A 10019-nucleotide genomic window follows, 5' to 3' on the forward strand; every position below is an offset into this window, starting at 1 on the left:
CCAACCATCTTCAAGAGTTGCTGCGCCAAGTTGCTCTTCCGTTGGTAGCGCTGCTTCCAGCTGCCGCGCGTATTCCTGGGCAACTCCGGTGACTCGTAGCTGCTCGATGTTGGGTCGCGGCGTACGACTTCGACGCGTGTTATGCACCGTCGAGAGTTTTGAGCGCATGCAAACTGCAACTAGGAAATGATCCGAATCTATATTCGCACTGCGGTAGGTGCGAACGTTTATAACATCAGAGAAGAATTTACCGTCGATTAGAATATGGTCAATTTGGTTTTCTATTCGTTGGTCTGGTGATCTCCAGGTGGCCTTGTGGATATCTTTGCGGGGGAAGAAGGTACTTCGGACTACCATTCCGCGGGAAGCTGCAAAATTTACGCATCGTTGGCCGTTGTCGTTCGTTGCGGCATGCAGGCTGTTTGGCCCGATTACCGGTCTATATATAGCTTCCCGTCCTACCTGCGCGTTCATGTCACCGATGACGATTTTCACGTCCCGTCGCGGACAGCCATCATACACCTGCTCCAGCTGCGCGTTGAACGCCTCCTTCTCGTCATCGGGTCTCCCTTCGTGTGGGCAATGCACATTGATGATACTGTAATTGAAGAAACGGCCCTTAATCCTCAACTTGCACATCCTTGCGTTGATCGGTTGCCAACCAATCACACGCTGGCGCATCTTTCCCAGTACTATAAAGCCGGTTCCCAGCTCGTTGGTGGTGCCACAGCTCTGGTAGAAAGTAGCCGCTCGATGCCCGCTTTTCCATACCTTCTGTCCTGTCCAGCAAAGTTCCTGCAGTGCTACGACTTCGAAGTTTCGGGGATGTAATTCATCATATATTATCCTATCGCAACCCGGGAAGCCGAGCGATTTGCAATTCCATGTCCCGAGTTTCCAATCGTAGTCCTTATTTCGTCGCGTGGGTCGACGCCGATTGTTCCGATCCCTATTTTCTTCTTCGTTGTTGGTAACTTTTAGTTTTCCAGGGCGGCTTGTTGGGCCTGCCCCTAACCCCCTGTCTCGCCGGAGGACCATCGTGCACAGCACTGTTTAGAGTCCCTGCTGGCATAAGGACGAGTATAATAATCAGCCGCCCCTAACATGGAGAACAGACGCTGTTTGAGCCGCACCTCCTTGGTGAACAGCCGCTCGTGTTTGACGAAGCATTTCCTCTACCGCCATGCTATGGTTACCGCGCCAGTATTCGTCCGCGGCCGTGTATGTATGGCCGTGTATGTAGTAAACCGCGGCCGTGTATGAACGCGAAAAAATTTCGCGTCCGAATTTATCTTCTAATTTTCATTTGAACTAATTGAAAAAAATAAAATTAAAGCTTTGAAAGGTGTTAACAATAAATATTTATACTAATGAAATATGAATTTTGATAGTGATACATGAAAACTGATTATGTGGTGAGAATGGCGATGGTGATTTGGTTCGTGAGGACGGTGGATTGTGGTTGGTAACCATTGCAGCCTGGGAAACGGAAGGTGTATGAAAACTGAAGGAATGGTTATCGCATTATTGTATATGAGTTGGCTTTTGTATCGGTATTATATAAGTGGGTGGAATCTAGTGTTTTCTGGTATGTATGAAGTAATTTGTAATGAGGAGCAGTTTTTAAAAAATTGCGAGTGGGTGCGTTTTTCATCAGGAGTGAAATGGTTTCAACGGAAAGTAAAAGTGAGTTCAGGAAGGCCTTAGTTTCCCGATATGTTATTTATTATTTCGCTGAGTGTGACCCTTAGCAACGGTTGTGATGGGATCAATTGACATGGTTGTACCAACCACATGGCATAGGTTGTTATACATAATTATCGAAACTGAATTACTGAATACAGTTTACCAAACCTTAGCTATGTTTATTTACGAATCATTGATGGAATACTCTTATATCAAGCAGTACTTCCAACATATCGTCCAGTGTCTTGAAAGTTATTTTCATTCATGCTGAAAATGGATATGATTATTATTAAGAAAATATATTCTTCAATAGTGGTGCATAATATTGATTGTGGATTAACTTATGTGAAAACCATTAGGTCGCCTAACCATTTTTTCTAGTTTCAGATGATAGTATATTTATAAGAGCGAATAAAGGCGCTATAACCTAGGTATTTACCAGGGCAAGTAAGTAAATGTACATGTCCCATCCCCGAGGGTCCGGAGTATTACTCAACCTTTATTAGCCCAATACTCCCAACGAAAATACAATTATCAATAATCAGAAGCGGTTGGTACGAGACGTCCCCGTTTCTTCTTCCCCTGTTGATTTAGAAATGCATCTTTGTATGAATAAATTTATTCAAACAAGATTCATCTCATAAAATCGTCTTTGCGGCAATACTTCACAGTTGGCCTGGCCGATTTAGTATTTGTGAAATATTGTCGATGTGTTGCAAATACTAATACAGACAAGAAAATGATTAGAAATATTTCTAATATTAGAAATATTTAAAATTATTTCCAGGAATCCTTTATTGTGGCTGTGATGGTATTAATAAGAATAAGAATAAGAATAAGAATAAGTAAATTCAGAAAAATATTTTTAGAAATGTTAAAGTAGGTGAAAAAATGTACTCAACTATTTTTTCACAATCATTGGGATCTGATACATTCATAAAAATGTTATGGTGGCATGTCTGGAGTCATATTTGGTTACACAAATTTATTGAATTCGGGAAAAATTTAAAATTTTCGAAATTTCATTTAAATAAACGTCAAAATAGGGTATCGAACAGTGTCTCAGAGCAACGTAGCTATACTGTGGGAAATTTTATGACGAACAACTTTGCCGAAGAAAGTAAGGACGTATCTGTAGCAGATATGGCACGGATTAGTAAAAAGTCGGTATAATAAAGTGCAGTATATGGATAACCTTACATTAGAGTGTACCATTAAACTGCTCGAAAATTGAAATTAGGTTGACAGCACGGTTCGAATGTACGCGCAGTGTCAGTCAGCGGGGTGCTATCCTTATCTTAACGAACGGTGTTTGACAGTCGACTTAACGAAGGGCGCTATTTGCAAGAAATGCAGGAAATAGCGCCCGTCTGACAGGTAAATTTGCTGCCAACCTTGTCGAGATGTGCTGAGGATGTTGGCAACAAAAACATGGCACCCATCGCAAGCCCCTGGTGTCAGTGGTCTAAACCCTGAGTCAGAATGAGACAACGCGACATCAGAATCGGAAAAGTAATCGATTGATCGTTAAGAGAGTGAGAGATATTCGAATCGGAGACAATCGAATTCAGTCTGTTGGATATATTAGCCGAAGTAAGTCGCACTTGCGATTTGCTCCTGAAAGAGAACGAAAAGCGCGACAATGGCACAGTTGGTAGGATTCCACCTCGGTAAGTTAAAATCTAACGATGAAACCAAGGGTTTGAAAATAATAAGTATGTGATACGAAGAAGTACGTGAGTTACGTGACAAGAGGTATGTTAATCTAGAGATAGTGGGAACTACGGTAATTCATGCGACTATACGTAGAGAATGAGCTGGAACTGTAAAGTGATGGGCAAAGTAAAATATGGCGGCGAAAAAATTTGATGCGACTATGTGAAAAAAATGGAAACAAAAAAAAAATGAATGCGCAAGCAAAAAAAAAGGGCATTCAGTGGAAAAAACGAGTAAGCAAAAAAAAACATGGCATTCAGTGAAAAACGAGTTAGCAAAAATAAAAATTATGGCGTTCAGTGAAAAAAAACGAGCAAGCAAAAAAAAAAATATACGATGGTATTCATTTAGGAAAAAGAATGTGCAAAGATGGTACAGAATAAAATGAAAGCTCGCAAAAATGATGGCAATCAAAAAAAATAGTAAAGGCAAAAAAAAGATGACATTCGGCTGGAAAAAAAAGTTTATGGAAAGATAGTACAAAAATTCGTAGTACGTATAGAAAAAGGGTGAAAAAAGGAAAGCAAGCAGAAAAAAGCCGTATAGATGAAAAAAAAGTTTGTACAGATGACCAAAATTCGTTGGTGTCATAGCAAAAAAAAAGGAAAACATGATAATAAAAATAAATGCCATTCTACGAGATAAAAAAAAGATATGGCATATAGTGGAAAAATGATGTGCTGGGAAAACCTGAGACAATGTGATGCAAAAAAATTATAAAAACTAAATTAGGTAATGGGCAAAAAAACCTGGTAAAATCTATTGGTGGATTAATTTGGATTGAGGCTGCGCGGTTTACCTTTTGGAGTCGTCGTGGGACGTAATTGTGCTGACAAAGTTTGATGTCAATTTTCTGTGTCGTGTATTGCATGTACATGGTACAAGGTTCGAAGCAATCGTGTTTAGAAAAGTGGTGAGGCTGAGCATGACAATTTGTTTGCACTTTGAGAATGAGCTTGTCGCCCATTGCCATCGTTGTTTCTTGACAATTAGTATATGCGGCGCGGCAATATTATTCGTATTTGGAAAGTTTTTTTAATAGAACATTTGATGTGACAGGGGACATGGTAGCTTGCTGATGTCGATGTTGCGCTTTCCTAGTGTTTGTAGTGGTACTTGACATAACGCAAGGTGCTACACGGGAGGGTAACATCAGTATCAGTAATGTTGCCAGTTCGTAAAATAGTCTAATGAAGCGAAGAACACAGAATTCAAGATAGGGTAAAACAGATATTCTCGTATACGTAGAGAAAGATAAAATCACCAGCAGTTACCACAAGGGACCCATAATGTATAAATAATCTCGGGGCTCGACGTAGGCTATAGATGTATGATGATTTCCACCGATGGCAATATGGTAGTGATGTTAGAGCAATAGGAAATACACAAACTAATATCACCGTCTTACCCTTACGTGAAAGGTGTGCTAAGGGTACTAAGCCTATTAAACATTTGACAGTGTGCTCAGTTTTGATATATGTAGTCGTCGCATGAGGCCACGCAAAGAACGCATGAGTTTGTGTTGCTAGTTACAGTTACAGACGGTAGATAATCTACAGACGCGCAAAGAGCGTGGCATAAAACACCAATCGAACCGTCAAATCGAGACACCAAATGAGCAAAGTAAACAAACTTGTGTTTCGTATAGGCAGGGAAGACTAAGTTTTGTAATCTACCTGAAATATTAAAACTTTAACTATTGATTTACTAACAACATATGGATTAGTTACACTCGATTTATCATATAATGCTTTGAAAAATTCAATTGGCTTGTTCAATTTGCAAAATATGCGTCGTAATTCGCGAAGTTCCATGGAACATACCTCGCGATTCACGCAACTTACTGCTGATTATAGGGAGATTGATCCAATTCTGACTGGTTGCCAAAACTGTTTAAATAAAATAAACAAAAAAAAGTGTTGCCGAATTGGTAATTTTTCTCTTTGCGCGTCTGTAGATTATCTACCGTCTGTAGTTACAGTTGGCTATCAATAGAGGCCGTGTTGCTGATTTTTAATTTTTTTGTTTTAAAATTTGAGTTTGGACTGACGGGAAGAAACTCAATATATTAGTAAAAAGGTGCTGAATCACTTATGCATAGATATTCAACGCGAGGTATAGTACATGTTGATATATTTACTATACTTTAATTGGCCTTATCTTGTATTTTATGCAAAGGGGAAATCAAGTTGCCAAACTTTTTATCATAAAAACGTGTGTAATAACTGAATGTAAAAACACTGAAAATTTTCACATACATTTGAACAAAAAGCAAACTATAGCTAGGTCAGTTAGTGCACTCCCAGTTGCTATATTTATAGTGAAAATAGTGCCTTTCGATTAGTCGATTGTCAAATAAGACTTAAATTATAGAAATTGGACGGCCAAGGTTAGTCAAAAGATGTCTTCTGATGTTCAAATTTGTTTTTCATCCCCTGTGGGTTACCCTTGACGATCATCAAATTTTCAAAGCGGAAACTGTTGAATGTATAAACAGCGTCGGTGGTTGCTAACCAATCGTTACGCGCACTTCTGTTCTACAAACTGTGAAAACTAGATCACCTCTATTTTAACTCACCTTGTAGACGGCTTCATGATTGTAAGAAATGAATGTAAGCATTGTGGCAAAACTATACGAGTTTAACACGAGCCAGATTATTTAATATGAAAAGTTTTAAGTAATGGAAAGGAATTTTCCTGTGATAAAAGTTATTTAGTAAATATTTTTTCACAAGTTGTGAGCTGTGTCTGAAGAGTAGAGAAAAGGGATAATGTAGCAGATATGGCACGGATTAGTAAAAAGTCGGTATAATAAAGTGCAGTATATGGATAACCTTACATTAGAGTGTACCATTAAACTGCTCGAAAATTGAAATTAGGTTGACAGCACGGTTCGAATGTACGCGCAGTGTCAGTCAGCGGGGTGCTATCCTTATCTTAACGAACGGTGTTTGACAGTCGACTTAACGAAGGGCGCTATTTGCAAGAAATGCAGGAAATAGCGCCCGTCTGACAGGTAAATTTGCTGCCAACCTTGTCGAGATGTGCTGAGGATGTTGGCAACAAAAACATGGCACCCATCGCAAGCCCCTGGTGTCAGTGGTCTAAACCCTGAGTCAGAATGAGACAACGCGACATCAGAATCGGAAAAGTAATCGATTGATCGTTAAGAGAGTGAGAGATATTCGAATCGGAGACAATCGAATTCAGTCTGTTGGATATATTAGCCGAAGTAAGTCGCACTTGCGATTTGCTCCTGAAAGAGAACGAAAAGCGCGACAGTATCTTTAAATCTCACTGAGATATTTACCGTTTTCTGAAGGCGGAACAAAACACATTTCTGTAATTTTCAAATTTTAGCAGTTTCATGTGAAAGAGGTAAATGAAAAAACTTGAACTATTTATTCTAAACGTCACTTACGTTCTTGATAAGACGAACATTCACCTTCCACAGAATTTAGCACCATTTAGACTCAAGAATCACTTTAAAAAGGGCGTATTTATTTTAATAGATACTATGTTTGAGAAATTGTATCTCCTGAAACTAGGTTTGCTCCATAATGGAGCCTAAGCGTGAGTTTTTGAAAATTGTGCTTTAAACATGAAAAAATAAACACTGAAAAAATTCACTATGTTCTAAAGTCAGGAAAAAATGTAATATTAAAATATACAGCAAATGGTAACCTCGATTTTTTTTTTGGAAAATTAGTGGTGATTTGATGCATTTTCTGAAAAGGTGCAACATTTATCAAAAGATTTTGTAAAACAACGACTTTTATGAATTTTTTGTAACCTAAAATTATTATTATATTTCTTATTATTATTCTTATATTTCTCGTTATAAATATATGTAATTTGAATTTGAAGAACAACTTCGTATGTGCTTGACAACACGTGTTCAAAATAATAATTAGCTTCTAAATGTAGCCGTATTTAAGATATTTGAAAAAAAAAGTTTATTATATTTTATTTTTTTTATTTTAAACGAGCCCTTTTCATATGTTATCCGTGTTATATTACCAAGTTGGCAACTAGAATAAATATTACTTTTCAATTTGTCTGAATACGCTTTGCTGATTCTACCATCTACTGATAGTACTAAAAAAATCCAAAAAATTTCAGAGCTTATTTTTTCAGGTTTAGAAATCAATTTTCTACATCTCACGCTTAGGCATAATTTTGGAGCAACCCTAGTTTCGGGAGATACGATTTTTCAAACATAGTACCTATTAAAACAAATACGCGCTTTTTTAAAGTGATTCTTGAGCCTAAATGGTGCTAAATTCTGTGGAAGGTGCATATTTCTTCCTAACAAACACGTAGGTAACGTTTAGAATACAGTACCGCCTCGCTAATCCGACAAATTTATAGCCGGATTAGCGAATTTTGACTCGATAATCCGACAGTCAAACTGACGTCAGTGTGAGTTTGAAATGTGGTTTTGTTTACATCCATACGTAAACAACTCCGGAAATTTTTGAAAATATTTGTCGTAAGTACGCAATAACTATGTTTTATACTCGGTAATGCTCTATTTCGTCAACAAAATACTTTGAAATTCTTAGTTAGTGTCGAAATAAGCGCAAGCATCAGTCTATTGAGAGTAGCAATGAAAATATTATAGCCATGGCAAGAGTGAACGTATTGTCTATTGAGAGTAGCAATGAAAACATTATAGCCATGGCAAAAGTGAACGTAGTTAGAAGCAGCACCATGTACCATTTTCATTTAGTTAGAAAGAGTGCCATTCTGACTTTAACGGAGACGCCAAACGAAGGTAGTGTTCGATTGAAAGAAGTCAAGTACAATACGTTTTAATTCGGAATTTTCCGGAGTAGCGAGATCCGGACTATTGAGTCGTCGGATTATTGGGTGTCGGATTAGCGGGGGGAAACTGTAAATACTTCAAGTTTTGTCATTTACGTTTTTCACGTGGAACTACTAAAATTTGAAAATAGCGAAAATATGTTTGGTCCCGGCTGAAATTACGAAAATTTTAAATTTTTGCCAAATTCAATAAATTTTTGTAACCAAATATGACTCCAGACATGCCACCATAATATTTTTATTATTGTATCAGATCCCAATGATTGTGAAAAAAATAGTTAAGTACCTTTTTTCACCTACTTTGACATTTCTAAAAATATTTTTCTGAATTTACTCCTGAAAAATGCCATTTTTTTATAAAACTCAAATGTGCGACCCCTAAATCGCGGCAACCAATGTTGACGTTGTATAAAAGTTTTGTTGTTTAAGTTTTAAGCTATCATTTGAGGGGTGAGCCCCCGGGTTTTCTGACATAGTGCTATTTTGGGACACTCTACTATGCAGTCAAAAAGCTAATATACAACAATGTGCAGTATAAAATGACAGATATGCTGATTTGCTGCTTATGTTAATGCTTATTGGTCACCTGGGATGGGTAGTTAAATATACAAATTTGCAATTTTTCCTCACAGTCAAGTAGAAAACAACTCCCCTCATTCCTTAGCGGATATTCGCCGTGATTGTACAACATTTCGCCGAATTCCATTTCGCGAAAAACCTGGAGCAGAATGTACCATTTCACGGAAAACTTTTTCGTGGAAAGTATCGTTTCGCAGGGGCGATCCTTTCCTTACTCGCTGTCGCTCGTTTGGACCCAACTGAAGGAAAGTAATAGAGGTCAGTAAACCTAGGAAAACAAATAAACCTAGACAGTGGTGATTACTGCGGGAAGTTGCGGGAGGGGCCCTAATTCATAAAAAATTTCTTGCCTCCTGGTTCCATTTGCTTGATTAGTTTTTGGGATAAGAGGAAACTTGTATTTCATTTGTATGGGAGCCCCCTCTTAAAGGGGGGAGGGGTCATAATTCACTATAGAAAAAATTCTTGCCTCCAAAAACCGCCATATGCGAAATTTGACTCGATTTACTTGATTAGTTCTCGAGTTTTGAGGAAATTTGTATTTCAATGGTATGGGAACCCCACCTCTTAAAAAAAGGAGGGGTCATAATTCACCATAGAAATTTTTTTACCTCCTATAATCACCGCATGCCAAATCTGGTTCCATTTGCTTGGTTAGTTCTCAAGTTATGAAGAAATTTGTGTTTCATTAGTATGGGAGCCCCCACTGTTACAGGGGGAGGGGTCATAATTCATCGTAGAAAAAATTCTTGCCTCCAAAAACCCTCACATGCCAAATTTGGTTCCATTTGCCTGATTAGTTCTCGAGTTATGAGGAAATTAGCATTTCGTTTGTATGGGAGCCCCTCCACCTAAACAGGGGAGGGGTCCTAATTCATCATAGAAAAAATTCTTGCCTCCGAAAACTCCCACATTCCAAATTTGGTTCCATTTGCTTGATTAGTTTTTGAGATAAGAAGAAACTTATTTTTAATTTGTATGGGAGCCTTATTTAAAAAAGGAGGGGTCATAATTAACCATAGAAAAAAGTGTTGTCTCCTATAACCACCGCATGCCAAATTTGGTTCCATTTGCTTGATTAGATCTCAAGTTATGAAGAAATTTGTATTGCATTTGTATGGAAGCCCTCCCCCACATTTTTTTGTGTGTGGATATTATCACTACGACCAGCATTTTGATCTATTGTGATCTTATCCAGGTGTTGTTCCGCA

The sequence above is a fragment of the Sabethes cyaneus genome, chromosome 1 (genome assembly GCF_943734655.1).
Source record: "Sabethes cyaneus chromosome 1, idSabCyanKW18_F2, whole genome shotgun sequence".
Classification (NCBI taxonomy): domain Eukaryota; kingdom Metazoa; phylum Arthropoda; class Insecta; order Diptera; family Culicidae; genus Sabethes; species Sabethes cyaneus.